The sequence below is a fragment of the Otolemur garnettii genome, unplaced genomic scaffold, assembly GCF_000181295.1.
Source record: "Otolemur garnettii isolate 467f Iridium unplaced genomic scaffold, OtoGar3 scaffold00008, whole genome shotgun sequence".
In the NCBI taxonomy this organism is placed as follows: domain Eukaryota; kingdom Metazoa; phylum Chordata; class Mammalia; order Primates; family Galagidae; genus Otolemur; species Otolemur garnettii.
In genome coordinates, this window is record NW_003852403.1 from 23,852,240 (window position 1) to 23,868,212 (window position 15,973).

At 40.7% G+C, this 15,973-nt stretch overlaps 1 protein-coding gene across 3 annotated transcripts in view; it reads left to right on the top strand.

Moving 5' to 3' along the window:
• The first annotated feature begins 1,813 nt into the window (after nucleotides 1-1,813).
• Nucleotides 1,814-15,973, top strand: part of RHOBTB1 (Rho related BTB domain containing 1) — a 125,051-nt gene continuing 110,891 nt past the window's right edge. For 2 of the 3 annotated variants that reach the window (XM_023509531.1, XM_023509534.1), the window contains exons 1-2: nucleotides 1,814-1,916; nucleotides 15,036-15,137. The gene's annotated coding sequence lies outside the window, so the exon portion shown is untranslated. Of the gene's footprint in view, nucleotides 1,917-11,653; nucleotides 11,836-15,035; nucleotides 15,138-15,973 lie in introns of all 3 variants that reach the window. The other variant, XM_023509532.1, reaches the window with a different exon arrangement.

Below are 15,973 nucleotides of genomic sequence, written 5' to 3' on the forward strand. Positions count from 1 at the left end.
AGGCACTTGTCTTTAGTAAGTTTCTCTCCGGTAATAGAATGTTAGCTGCTGGAGGGCAGGGCTTTAACTATCTGGTTCACTTTCACCTTACCTGCACCAAACTCATTGCCAGCCACTTGCTGAGAGTCCATTAAATACTTTAATACAATGAATGGAGGTGGTAGCTTTGAGCAATCTTGAAATTATACCTTATTGTAACAGGGATAGTTGGAGAAAATAAAAATATTGAAAAAAAATTTCATTAAATAGCACTTAGGACTATATGGATTCTATATTATCTATCTTGGATTATTTAAACTCTTAAGACAAAACCAATTTTACTATGCCAGAGAATTGGGTCTCCTATACTGTCAGCCCGTTTAGTTCCCTTCATTCTCTGTCAATAGTTCTACCCCATCTGACATCATAACTATATTACACATTTAATGTACTTAATAATTCTTAGGAAAGTATTATTTCTGTTAAAAAATAATAGATATCTCTAGCTATTCAAGATGAAGCAGAAACAGTAAAACTGAAGTGAAGTCTACAGATAAATTTCTAGTCTTATTTGTCAATGACTGCAGTGTGCACCTCCCATAAACTTTTATACCAGCTGTTAAAAGCCCTTCAGATTGATCTTGTCGCATTTTATTGTTACCCCTTCATCACATCACAAAGGAAAAGAAAAATGAGATCGAAAAGACCGAAAGTTCTGGAGATGAGGAGGTGCACGTTCTGGGTCATTGGAACGTCTGGATTACTCAGAAATGACCACACTCAAATGTGGCGGTTTCTAATAATTGTTTGGTTTTAAAATTCAGTTCCTTAAGGCCTTTCGCTAAAATGTCACTAGCCTGGGGCTTTAAAGGGCAAAGGTGCAGAGGCTGCAACAATGACGGAAAGTCTTTGTGTAAACTCCGTGAGATGACACCAAGCGATGTGAGGTTTGTGATGTCAGCAGACCCGCAGATGGAATCGCCGGAGTTTCCATCTCTCGGCTAGAGAAGGCCCCTACAAGAACAGGCTGACCCTTGTCACTGCCTGAAACTTTCCCCAGACTCGGCCTCCATTGGTAGAAAGCGTCGTCCCCTTCTGGCGCCCCCGCGCGTCCCAAGGTGGGTGGTGGGGCCGCCTACCTGGCCCTGGGCTGCCCCTGGGGCCAAGCGGAGACAGACCCGGCCGCAGGCGCTCGGGGGTCGGGCAGAGTGGCCAGGCGCCCGGCGCTGACAGCTCTGAGGAGCGGGGAGGCGGCCCAGGTGCCGGCGGGATGATTGTCCCGCCCCGCACGAGGACTAGGAGGGGCCCGCACCTCCGCCCTCCAGGGCGGCGGCGGCCGGGACGGGAGCTAGGTGGCCGACCGAGAGAGGGCGGGGTCGGCGGGGCGGGGCCGGACGCTGTCCCCAGCGGCTTTACAAAGCCGGCGCGCCAGCCTGGGCAGCCGGCTGGACAGACAGCCGCCGCCGGGGACCCGCCTTGTCCCAAGGTAGCGCGGGCGGGGTGGGGGCGGGGTGGGCGGGGCCACCGGGCTCCCTGCCCATTCTCCACCCCTCAGACTCTGGGGCGCGAGGGCTTGAAGCGTCCTTTTGCTTTGCACCCTTGAAAGGGGGGCGACCTGGTTACCTCATGCTGACCTTCTGACTGCTGCCTGCTGCTCTAGCAGAGCACAGGGTGCCATAGGGTGCTTGCTTCCAGAATACCTAGGGTATTGTCAGCACCCTGCTAACCAAACCGTCCCCAGGACACAGGCGCGCGCGCACACACACACACACACACACACACACACACACAGGGCGGAGGCGGGTGGCCAGAGGGATTAGAGGGATAAAGTCAGTGTCAGTCGCAAGAGATAAGAATCTGGGCTGGACGTGACAACACTGGGGTCTTCTGGAAGGAAGTAGGCACAGCATCTGTGGCTCCGCCTGTCCGGCCATCAGGTGATGCGGGATTGATTGTTCTTGGTTTGTTCATTCTGAAAGCCCTGGGCTGTAAAAAGGTTTGGGTTAAGAATTCAACTTAGGTTCTTGGACAGTTACTTTGCCCTGCTCTCTCAACACCTTGTGGTGCCGGAGAAACTCCTAGTAAGTTTGAGCTGGTATTCAAGGGAACTTGTTTTAAACTTGTGAATTTTCAAAAAAAAAAAAAAAAAGAAAGAAAGAAAGAAAGAAAGAAAGAAAAGAAAAGAAAAATGGAGATATAAACTCTCTTAGTTTGAATTTTTATTTATTTTAATATATGCATGTATTTTAAGAGAATTGATATCTGGTGTTGTTCGAATAGTGCAGCAGGTGTGACACAGTTAAAATTTAAAACTAAGTTCACTGTATAGTTTTAGGAAAATCGACTGCTTCTTTATGTGCCTTTTTATGTGCTGTGTTACTGGGAGGTATCTGTGTGGAGAATTCTGTCACAGCATCTTGCTGCTGGTGAGATGTCCCCTGACGGTCTCACCTGACCTGGAACAGAACCCAGTATATTCCCTTTTTATTACTGGCGTTTCAGGTGTGTCCAACTCTGCTTCCTGGGCATCTAGCCTTGTCTCTGGTGAGAAGAAAACAGCATCAGAAATGTGCCCTTGGCACACTTGGAAGCAAAGAGGAGTGCTGTAGATTTCCCCCCGTTAAAGTTTTCACATATTGGCAATTTAAAACCCAAGGCATTGTTTACCACCTGTCAGACTCAGAAGTGTAAGGATTAGCTAATAAAAGATTTGTAAAATGCTTCCTGAATCTAAAATTCCATAAATATGCTAAATAGTAATAATCCACCCATTGTTAAATTTATGTAGCTGCTTCTGCCATGCATACAAGATGATTTAGATGCATGTTTCCTGTCAATTAAACAATGAGTTTGGAGGAAAATAATGAGTTCCATTCGCATCCTATGAAACTTTGAAAGGAAATTTCTCCCATAAGGCAGCATGGGCAGAGAATCATAAAGTGAGCAGCATTTCCAAAAGCTGTATACAGAATGGCATTTACCTTATGGCTGGGGGGAAAGGGACCCAGTAAACTTCTGAGACTAAGAAATATTCAGCCCAGGTTCATGTGTGTCTGAACCATAAACATTCCGAAACATTTGGGGTAAGCCTACAGGGAGGACGTGCAGATTTTGTGTGACAGCCAATAGCTGTCCCCTTAATCCATGAAATATGTCTCTTGGTATTTTAAGACTGAAGTTCAATCTGTGGTTTTGTTCACAGATGATAGAAAAACTCTTTATTGTTACTGTGGATAAATGATTGATTCTTCCCATATCATAGGCTTGGTTTTTAAGAGTCCTTAACACCAGCTATCATTTTAATATCCTGCAGATAATTAGCTGGCTCCCAGGTGAGTGAGTGACATGTTAACATTTTTCTCTTCGCGTGTTTTGAATAATTTGTGTCATTCTTCTGTTTACTGGTAAAATCTATTTCTTATATGTGGTCTTTTTGTTTGTTTGTTTTCTAAAGACAATCCTATATTCACCACTAGCAATTTAAACGGTGAGCAAAACCATGAAGTTGATGTTTTTCCATGACACTCCCACATTCAGGGCCTTTTCTTTGCGTGTCCTCCACTCCCAGACGGATGACTGCTAAACAGGCTCCGGCCCAGGGTTCCAGAACTTTCCCTGTGCCACCACTCCCCCTTTAGCCAAGTAACTTAACCTCTGCCCTACTTTGGACTTTCCAACAGGTTGCTGTAGGTGAAAAGGCACAAGGTGAAAACTAAAGAGCTTGCATTTATCAAGCAGCTGAGACATATCAGGCACTGTGCCACAATATCTCATTATTTCCCTGTAATAATCTTATGTAGTAGACATCTGCGTTTCAAGCAAGAGGAAACTGAGGCTCAAAAAAGCTCTCATGCCCCATGAGGAACAGCTTAAAAGAGCCAGGTATTGACCCCAGACAGGCTGGCGTGTCCTGATGCATGATAATCTCTGACTAAGAAGAGTTCACATTGTATGTGGAAGAGTTCTCTCATTAACCGGCTGGCAGTTTGACCTTAGATAAGTTCCTGAAACTCTCTGTGCCTCTGTTTTCTTTTCTCTAGTTTTAGATTAAGTTATCTCTCAGGGATAGAGGAAACTGTTCCAGGATTTTGATGGCCAAGCACATCAGCCACTTCTTCCACAGGATTCCAGAATATCACCCCCTGCTCCTTTCTCCAGCCCCATAGCCCTCACCTCCCATTCATCTTCTCTTCTTCCTTCAGATCTAAGTAAATTTTACTTCTTCTGAGAGGCTTTTCCTGGACATTCTTCTGTCCTCTCTGTCTCAGCCCTTAGGGATCTCTCCCAGCACTGATCACAAACCGAAGTGATTTTATTTATATCTCAGTTTATGTATGGTTTTTGTTTTTATTTTCTTCCCCATCAAAATGTAGGCTGCATAAGCCCAGAGCTCTCTTTCTGTGACTTTTTTCATTATTGTATTTCCAGGGCCTAATATGGGGACAAATGGCACATAGCTATTGGTCAATAAGTATATTGGAGTGAATAATAATAATATTTTGTAAAAAAAAAAAAAAATGTGTGAATGGCTAATATAGCTTCCCTTCCTGGGAATAACCTAAATGAAACGTCACTGATCTTACACTGTTTGAGAGAGTGAGCCTGAATTAGGAATGGACATCCAAGTGTAATAATTGAGACCACGGACACACAGACCAAACGGACACACTGCCCAGAGTAACAACCCTTACATTTTAGAACAGAGAAAACTGAACCTCAGAAATTTGGGTCTGGAGATGGTTTTATTGATGAGGAAACTTAAGCCCCCCAAATCATAGACCCTAAATTGTGGAACGTAAGCTTCATGACTTAAAAATCAACATTCTTAGGTGGTATCTGGGCTCACTGGGTAGGGCACCAGCCCCATATACCGAAGATGGCGGGTTCAAACCTAGCCCCGGCCAAACTGCAACAAAAAAATAGCCAGGCGTTGTGGCGGGCACCTATGGTCCCAGCTACTGGGGAGGCTGAGGCATGAGAATCACCTAAGCCCAGGAATCAGAGGTTGCTGTGAGCTGTGTGATTCCACAGCACTCTTCCAAGGGTAATAAAGTGAGACTCTGTCTCTACAAAATAAATAAATAAATAAAATTAAAAATCAACATTCTTTTCACCAAGAGATCAAAAATCCTAAGGACCACTCAGTAAACACAGGTAAGGAGCTTTGGAAAATGATGATTTCCTTCAGAAACTCCAAGAGTCTTACTTTCCCAGACCAATCCTTTGAAGCAGCATCAAGACATCCTACTATGGAGAGTCTATTTTTAAATTTCTTCTGGCCTCTTCAGTGACTCATTTACTATCTTAATGGTTCATCAAGTAGCCTTTTAATATCTCTCATTAGTTTACCAATTCTCTTTAAATGCTTGGAAGCTCCAAATGGAAAATTTACAGTACCAAGCATTTAACACTAGATTGATAGATTCAAGACGCATTTAAAAGATGATTGATATTTTGAACTCCAGAATGTTGGTGGCTTATCTTTAAGGACTAAAATGATAACTTTTCTTTTTTAGCATAGAGAGCAATTCTTGCTGGAGTATTACATCTCATAAACAAGCAGTTCTTAAACTTTAGAGGACATAAAAATCAGCTGAAAGGCTTTTAAAATCACAGATTGCTTGGAGCCCTTCTGCACAGTTATGAATTAATAGATCTGAAATTGCACCCTGACAACTGCATTTTCTAACAATACCGTTAGTGATTTTCTTCAATCAAATGGTCTGAAGACCTCACTTCGAGGGCCAGTAATAATTTTTGTATGTTTTTAATTTTCCCAGATTCCTTTTGAGAGCATTTTTTTCTTTAAAAAACAATGATATTTGGGGATGAATTCAATCTGTTTGAATCCAGCAAATAGCAGAGAGGATCAAAATTGGTTTGCTAGGTATAATGGGCATCTGTTTCCTTGTAGCAAAAGCCGTATATATCATGGTGACATAGCTATTGGATTTGATATTGCCGCAAATCAAGAGTGTCCCAAAATGTTTCTGCTAAACCACAAAAATAAATCAGTAACTACCCATAAGTGTTGAGTGTGAAAGTTCTGTGAAGAAATAATAAAGTCCATTTCTCTCTAGCGGCTTACCTTCGGGACAGGTATGCAGATCAAGTACAGTATGCCTGGTTAAATTTTAATTTCAGATGCACAGGAAGTCATGTTTTAGTATGAATATGTTTCATATACTTATATATGTCCCAAATAATACTTTTATTTGCTAAAGCTGGCAATCCCGCTCAGGGAACATTTGCATTTAATGCATGAATGCTGGGTGGTGGGTAAGCTTTAAGAAACTAATAACAGCTTTGGACATGCTCCTGAGAAAAATGCCCAGTGGTGCATTGCAACAGATCTCCCCTACCACTCCACGGGCTCCAGGCTGCTGAAGCTCTTGGGGACAGCAGGGTCATCTGCCATGGGAAACAGCAGAGGCAGATTCCTCAGGGTACTTATTCTGGGCTGGGGAGGTTTGCAAGGTGACTTGAAAAAGCGGATTTGAACTGGGCCTTTAAGAGCAGAAGAATTTAACTGGAGTGTGGATGGGGAAACATCTGAGCTTTGAGAGGTGTCAGGTTCCCTATACTCGGGCAGACTCCTGAGAAATTAGGTTGGACAAATTAAAAAAAAAAATCTGGATGGAAAGCCTTAAATTCTAAAGAGTTTAAACTTCCCATGTCAGGAAAAAGAGTGCCTTCACTCATGTGTCAGTTAGGGGAGAGAAGATGATCAAAGAAAGGGAAACAGTCTGGGAACATCCTGGGAAGCCTAAGCTCAAGAGTCATCTGGTCTGGTGCAAGATCTTCCATTGACAAGCTGGAAGGCCTTTGATATGTGGGCAACTTGTGTGAGTCCTTATGTCCTGAGTTGCAAACTGGGAATAATAATAGAAACTACTAATGGGATTGTTGTGGGGAGAAAATGAAGTTGTACGGTGTTTTGCACAGTGTGTGAGAGGGCATAAATATTCAATTAATGATACCTAAGTATGACGATGTGCTACTGCCTTCCCCAGTATTATTCCAAAGAGATGAGTCTCCCAGCGACCTGCACGAAACGTTTGGGGAAGTGAAAAAAAGAGGAAAATTATTTGGTTTCTAGATTTGGATCTAGCTTCAAGGTCTCCCTTTTCCAAGTTGAAGTTTCATTAACAAAAGCAATGAGGGCAGAAACAAGTGAGAAAAATAATGTTTGGACTTTTAAGAGAATTTTAAAATAAGCGTATTCGGTCCTTCATGATTTCTCCTAAGACAGAATATTATGGATAATCCAAATAATTTACTCTGATCAAAAGCCAGGAAAACTTTTTCTTTAATGGTACATGTTAATCATAATAGCAAATTTGCCACCTGTCTTTGGCGAATAGTGAAATTAATAAGCACAGGATGGTTGTTTCCAACAGCCTTTTAAAACAGCAAGAGGTGATAAGTGTGTCAGAGATAATTTACCAAGCAGCGAGGCTTCCTTGAAGTGATAGAGCTGGAGGTGGCAACCTTGGGTGTTCTGAAGTAAAACTGCTTAGATTCCAACCTCTGGTGGCTCCTCCATCTATCTTTGTGACTCAGGCCACTCACTTTGCTTTTCTAAACCTCAGTGTCTCTCTACTAATAAAACAGAACTAATAATAATCCCTCCCTCACTGAGGAGTCTGGTACACAGTAAGTACTTCCCAGCAAGTATGAATTTCCCAGCACAGATTTCTGTGACCTCAGTATCATAATCATCCTATTGGGATATTATTTCTTTAATATACGGGTACAGAATTTCATTCTGGAAAGAAATGAATAATATGGGAGCTATTTATGATCTTTGGTTACATCTTAATTTGTTGATTTATGCAACCGGGGCTGTTTATAGTATTTTGCAAGCCATAGAGTACAACGTTCTTAGTTCAAAGAATTTTTAGCCCCTATTTTCATGACATGTTCCTTTTTCCTACTCATCCATTTTCAACTTTAACAGGGTGATTGGTGCCTTTCTAAAGAGCTTTGGGTTTCAAACTGTGCATTAAAGCATCTGGAACCTAGAATTTACTTGGCTCATAAACCTATGATACAGAACAATGTAGGGTTGGCTTAAGATACATTATGGTTACATGGATGGCAGTTATTTTTTATTTGGTCTGTACTAAGCCTCTTGGGAATGTCTCCCACGGTGTGTTAATGACGGGAGACTCAAAGACAGATTGGATGAATTCAATATATAATAAAGTGCATTGCATTTTTTCTTAAGTATCTTTCTCTCACATTTGAAAATCAAACTTAAAAAAAAAAGAAAATGAGACAAGGGAAAAGATCATGCAGATATTTCAAGACCGAAGTGTTGAAAATATGAATTTGGAGATCTACTATTTACATTTTTTGGAAGAGGTGTGAGTTTTAACAAGCCTGCGTGTTCCCTGGGGTCTTTGCATTAGCTGTTGTCTCTCTCTGGAAGGTTGTTCCCTCAGATGTTGGTTGGCCCAGCTAAGATGTCACCTCCTCAGAGATTTCTTCCCTCACCACCAAATCACACTCACCTTCTATTGTGTCACTTTGTTTGCTTTATTATGGCCTATTATTATCTGACTATTTCATAATTTTTTATGGTCTGCCCTCATCCCCACGGGATTAGCAGCACCCAGAGGTTAGAGGTCAAGCCTACATGTTTACTGATGTCTTCTCAGTATCTATACAGTGCCAAGCACATAAAAGGTACTCAACAAATACTGTGCCAATTCATTGAAGGAATAAAGACCAAGATGTAGCCTTTTAGAGTTATTCTATGGCAAAGCAGTAATTTTTAATTTGAGGGGTCATGTTCACCTTTCAGAATTAAAATTTTGGAATTCTTCCTTAATAAAACTTTATATGCCCAATTCATATGCTTTGCATTCATGGATCTCCAGCTAAGAATCTCAGCTCTAAGAGTGTGTGTATAAATATTCAGAAAATCTAATTGGACCGTGGAGCTAAATATTACCCCAAAAATTGTTATGAATACCAGTATCTTAATACTTTTATGGCAATCAATTATATGTTGCCTTTGGAAAATTTTGCAAGCCTCCATCAGAAAAAAAAGAATATCTATAAATGTTATATGTTTTATTTTATTTATGTGCTGGAAAGGATTTCAGGCTTACAGAGAAAGGCTAATAAAAATATATACTGTACAGCAATATAAAATATATTCCAAATAGGTAAGAAAAAAAATGAGTCAAAGAAAAAAAAAAATAAGGCTAAGAACGTAAGATAGGGCCAGGAGAGAGATTCATACTCTGAATTTATGCCATGAAATTCAACACTTTTGCTAGAAGATAGTAACAAATTTTATTCTCAGTTTTTTATCAGCCAATGCAAAGGAGCAAGAAAATCAGTTATGCCTCGCAGAGGGTCGTATTTTATGTATACTTATACATGAATATCTGCATATATATTTAATAGGAAAGTATTTCTTAAGAGAAGGAGGCTTGCGTATAAGAATAAGGAATAAGGAGGGAATTCTAGAGTTTTGTTTTGGGCACATGCCCTTGTCCTTGAGCCTAAAGTAACCCACTTAAAAATGCTCAAAAATTACTAGCCCTTTGGCTGTTTATAATTAAGATTTTATGGCTTACCCTAAGATTTGTCAGCAGTGGACCTTTGGAAAGAGGTCTCATTAAGCCAGGCAGGGGTCGGGGAAGGTGAAGGGAGTGATGAAGACAGCTGGGCTTCTCATTTGCTGACAGCCCCTATTTCTGCCTCACCCCCTCTCCACTGGCCCACCCTTCCATTGTTACGTACCTTTAATAGAACACCTGAAGCTCTCTTTCTCCCATTAAAGAGGCATGCTAGGATGTTGACTAACGCTAGTTAATTCCAGCTAACCTTCCTTCCCTTGGGTAGGAGTACATTCAGGACTTCTAAGCCTTCTCTCTTTGAAAGAGCAAATACAATAACTGGCGTCTCAGAACATTATGTGGATTTGTGGCATTCTCTGAGGGGCTATAAATGGATCACATTGACAGCTTTATTTGTCATTCTTAAATGGAATGTGTTTCTTCTCCTTTGTGTTAAATCGAAATCAGATGGCATTTCTTATTTCAATGTGGAATGTTTTGACTCTCAAAATTGCCAAAGTGCATTCATAACTGATACGATTCAAATTTACAAAAATTTGTGTTTTATGATTGGGGGGGGATGGGGTGCTGTATTTAGAATGTAACTGAGGAAAAACAACTTATGCAACATTTTAGTTGTGCCTATTTATCGAGATCCTGATACAGTTGCTAGAATTCTGTCCCCATATGGAAGCAGAGACGAGTATATTGCATTTGATGACATGGATTTTAGAAGCTAGAATATAAAAAGCCATACGCAGCACAACATCCACAATCCAGAGATGTAAACATTTTTGAAATTTTTTCTCTCCTTTGCCTCCCCAGTGTGTCTCTGGCCCAGGGCCTCACTTCCTCCCTTCTCAGTGGCTTTTGCTCAATATATACAGTGGCAAAATTGGCAAGAATAGAGTTGGAAAATACTATCTTCATATCTTAGCATTATTTCTTAGATGATAAAACCAATTGTTTCTGCCCAGGTGAAATTTTCCCTTTAAAAATTCCTATCATTCCCACCCACCCATTACTGACTCTGAAAGAGAAAGGAAGCCTCCCTACTTTAATTTCATAAGTTCATTCAAAACTCTCCATGCTCTTGTGACCCATCCCAACTCTGTGCTTATCTTTAGGGTTTTAAAACTCTAAACTGTGGGAGTGTTTTTCTCACTGAACTTCTATCAGTGCTTATTTTCAGGCTCATTTCAAACACCCGGACTTTCAATAAATTTGTCTTTGTTGGTGACATCCTATGTACTAGACACTGTTAAATTGCATCAGATATTACCTGCATTTGGCCTGTGCTCTCGTGGGAAAGATAGGCAGAAATAAATAAATAGGAAATGGAAACTGTTCCAAGTGCTATAAAGGACAGATACAAGGTTCTGGAAAATGAGATCTACATATGATGCACAGGTGTCAACTGACCACGGACAGACAGCAGGATACTTGGAAAAGCCCTGTAGCAGGAGAGAACATGAGCAGTGTCAGAGACTGTAGGAAGGCCATGGTGGATGGAGACACCAGGAGAAAAGATGAACTTCTTGAGTCTGGAGATGTAATCAGTGGCCATCACCATGAAAGCCTTTTTGGCCATGTCAAGAAATATGCCTTTTTCCTAGGACTAGTGAGAAAGGTGGGGATTTTTGTTTTTGGTGGGCTGTGCAGTCAGTTACTGCATCAGTTTTATATTCTGAAGAAAATATTTCTGGCTACAATGAGGAGTGTAGATTGGAAAGAGGTGAGAGTTATATAAACCAATTAGCCATTTCGGTAGAGGGACAGTAGTAACTCAGCCTAGGGGAGGAAGGATGAGGTGCTGGTGATTTCTAAAAAATGAATGCATCCAAGATATATATAGTAAGTAAAAGTGACAGGCCGTCTTCTGCAGTACTACCACAGAGCCCAAGGCTGAGCGTCAGGGAGCACTAGAAGAGGAGTATGTTTGTGGAGGCAGAGGCTACATTTGGTGTTGGACATGTCAAGTTTGAGATGTCTTGGGACATCACAGGAGAGGGCAAGTGGACATGGGATGAAGGGTGTGGAGCTGGTCAAAGAGGACTGATGTTGGGATATAAACTTGTGACTCATCTTTGCATTCATAGGTCTGGAGATGGACATGATTGCTTAGAGAAAATTGTGAAGAAAGTGTAAGAAAAGAATACAGGGCCAAAGTCTTGACAGAATCAATCCCATAATGGCCCAAAAGTGAAGAAGAAGAAAGAAAAAGAAGGAAACCCAGGGATTCCTGAATCATGGAAGGCAGAGGAGCAAGAGGTTCAGGAAGGTATAAGCAGTCGGACAGCTTGTTTGAATGAAGACGACTGAGAAATGTTTATTTATTAAGGACCCAGAACGCTGATCAGGAGATAATTGGTTTTGAATTAAAGAGAAATTGCTAAGTGATATGTATATGAAACCTAGTTGTAACTGGATTCTGTCTGTGATCCTGCCTGGGTGAGATATTTTACATGTTCATATTTCATTATCTGTCTTTAAAAAATACCATCAGGGAATTTATGAACACAGCCTTGCCAATTCCTCCAGTCAACAGTGCTCTTGCGGCCAGAATAAATGCATAAACCGAATGGTGACAGAGAGGTTCTGACTCACCTGTCCCACGAGCTGGCGTTGCTGTGTGAAGGAAAGAGCCTGAGTCATCACACTAGAGTGTGTGTTTGGTGACTCCTGTGGAGTGAACTACAGCCTGGTTCCCTCCCTACTCCTGCTTCAATAAAGAAGTGTGAACCCACTCAGAGGAGATACAGAGAGGAAGTCCCTATCTCAGGGCAGTGGGTGAAGTGATAAAGCAGAGGTCAGATGGAGAGTGCCACTGAGAGGGAAGAGAGGAAAGGCAAGCCTTGGTGATTATTTGCAATAGTTTGGCCGTGAAGAGGAAGTGAGAGATTAGGGTGCAGCTGGAAAGGGATAAGTGGTTGAGTTCACATTTACTAATTGAGCAAATACTAAGCCATCTCATACAGATATTAGGACAGGCATTTCACAGATATTTACCATCCTTTATGGAAGATCTATCATAAGAAACACTCCTGTCATAATATATATTCATGTGATAATCTCAAGTGCATTTCATGATCTGAATCATCCACCATACTTAAGCATTCAATATGATCCCATGGAAGTTTGATATGTAAATAAAGCAGGGATTCCCTAGCTAGATCATAAACTTCCGCAGGCAAGGGAGCTGCTGGATGGACAGCTCTCCAAAATAAACCCAGGGACTAGAAATGTGGTTTTCATAGTGAGGGGACAGTTAAGGATCTTTGATTTTAGAGGAAGGTATAATGAAGTCTTACTCAAGGATTCAGGAAAATCCTTGAGAGTGATGGTATATAAACTAGGTGTTAAAAGATGGGTATTTCAGCCAAAAGAAAGCTACTAATCAAAGTCTGATGAGCAGGAAACACTTTGTTGGTGGTGGTGAGAGGGTGACAGTAAAGGGAAATGGTTTAGTGTGACTAGAGAGGTTATGTGGAAAGTGGCAGGTGTACTGATCTCAGATCTCGGAAAGCTCTGCTGAAATGATTTGAACTTGATTTTACAGGGATATATTGGAGGGCTTGTAGAAGTTTTCAAACAAGGAAAAAAGGATGAGTTTCAGGAAAAATGACCGAGATCACCAGGAAAGCCGGGAAATAATGGAGATTAGAAGCAGGAGGACATAAGATGAGAAGCTGCCTGAATGGGATGAGTTTCTGAACTGTGAGGCTGGCCTTGAACATGCAAATGGGAAGTAGGAGTCTTTTGTGTGCAGAGTGGCCATAATCAGTAGGATGTGAGTGTTGCAGAGAAGGGAGAATTGGGATGACACCAATCGTTGAACCAGGGGGAGTCAGGATGCTGCTCATTTTAGGTATGAAAAGAAAAGTAAATTCAGGAGAGTATGATGATCTAGACCAGAAGAGCATCCGCAAGGGTATAATTTAAGCTATGGATGTGAACGAAATTGCCACCGAGTGGAGAACCTCGTGGAAGGCCCATAGTGAAGGCAAGGCAGAAGAAAAAATTTCAGGGCAGTTTCCTGAGAAGTGAAGTTTCATGGAAGCCAAGAAAAAGATGTTAGATTTCAAGGAAGAGTCCTCAAGCTGATATTTGTTTGATTAATAAATTCACTCACTCCTCACTTTGCCCTTCAGCTTCCTTTGCCCGTAGCATGGCCCCAGGAAGTGCGCCATGCAGCTGTCAGGGCTGGCTCCCATCCGCTCCCCACTTCAGCTTTGCAGCTTTGCCCCGTCAATAATGAGCAGCAACTGGCCTGAAGAAGGTGACTGAAGTGAAGAAGCTCCTGTGTGTTAGGGACACACAGAAAGGGAGAAGGGGAGGAAAGCCAGCTGATTTACTAACTGGGAGTTACTGGGTTGATAGATAATATTTAGGATTTTCCCGATCCAAGCTTGAGGTTGGTCTCTAGGAATAATGTAGTTTTTATAGAAATAATAACCACCTCCAAGCAAAAGTACTGTTTTGCCCTGTAATTTTCATACCAAATTTGTTGTTAGTCCTACTCCCCACACAGTCTATTTTATCTCAGTGTCTCCATTGACATAAAACCTCAATAGTAGGTTAGTGAATAATTTTTCAATAGTGAAAAATTTCTTTATGAATTTTATAACAGGAGGGTAAAATATCTGGTTTCTTGGGAGAAAACTATATATTTTTGCCTAAGAATGAGAGTTACAAAAGAAATTTTGTTTTATTTTCACCTGAATAACCAAGAAAAGCAAACCAAGGTATAACTTTAATCCTTTCACTGTGTTGACCCATATAGGTAAATACATGTATACAGAGGGTGTCAAAGAAAGTACACATTTTAAGAAAGGAAAAAGCTGTATTAAAATTATAATACTCATGTCATATTTGATTTCTGCACTTATAGGAGGCACTCAAATGTGACTTGTATTCATCGTCTGTTATCAGTGTATATTGAGCATTATATTATTAATATAGTTTTTTTCTTAAAATGTATATCCATTTTTGGGTACCCTCTGTATATAGCTCCTCCTTTTTTACTCTTAACTCTATTTTCTTATTTTTATTTATATTTAATTAATTTTTTAGGAAGCCCCCTCAACTCCTTAAGGTAAAGAGTCAGGGCATCAATAAATATTTTCATTGTTAACTAAATATCTTTTCACATTTTATCATCAGAACAGTCCCAATGAATAACTGGCGTTATTACTTCTGAGAGATGAGGAACTGAGTGTTGGTCAAGTTACAGACTTCAGATTTACTCGGACAAATCCTATGAGTGAGATTCAACCCAAGGTGTTCAGTCTCCAAAGGCCATCATCATTTCAGCCTTCCTTGCTCTAACCTTTATGCACGAGTGGGAGACTTGCACATGGCTTACAGTTGGCTGGATAGCTCTCATTCTGATGAGAAAGAATCACTGACCTGAGAAACTAATACTGTTTGGTAGTTTTCTTCTTGATAATGACCTGTTCCGTGCTTTTGTGTCCTTCCTAGGTTTTATAACAATCAAGAAGCACATGAAAAGAGTTCTCTTCTTCAAGCATTCTTGATTAAGTCATGAAAATGGAATTGAAGCTTACCTTCACCCTTCGAATGGTGAGTAGCTACTAATTTGGGTAACCAACTCGGTTTTCCTCCCTTTATAATTTTCTTACAACATTTAACACAGCAATGGAAATGTTTCTTATGTGAAGACGGCATGACTTATGAATACTATCCTGGTTTGTCTCCAGAATGTTTCATAAAAAAGAGAAATATTCCATGTTTTAGTTCAGTTGTCGGTTTTATAAATTCTAGTTGAATATGCTTCATCTAGTTTAGAATTGGAGTCATTTGGATCTACATATGAATTTTGATCATTAAAATAAGAGCTCTTTTACCCATTTTATACATACTTAAAATTCTTTAGTGAGTAGCATTTTGTGCAGAAAATTGACATGTGGGCTCTGAAAAGTCATGGTCACAGACAAAGAAGATTTGGAAATGGCCAGATTGCTGTGCAGTGCTATTTCTTTTTCCCATGTGCTTTGGCTCAAAGCATCCACCTCTTTTGGCCTGGGCACTGACTGTCTTTAATTGGAAAATCTTATTATCACTCTGTACATGATTACACCCAGACTCATCCCATGGGACCAAAATCAACTTCTGAAGAAAGGGCCACATTATTAAATTTTTTCCCCCAGGGTATTGTGCCTAAAGGATTTAAAATGACTTGAAATGGACAATTTGCTCTCGTTTGTCCATCCATAACGTTGTTAATTATTTTCACTCTACAATGTCTTTTATTTTTCTTTACGTGTTTATATGTCCTCATGCATGTTTAAAAGAAAAATTCTTTCTATATATGGCTATGAATGTTGGTGTAATTTCATTTATTCCAGTGAATTAGGGTGAGTGATGGGCGTATCTGAATTTGTGGGAAGGCTGAATTA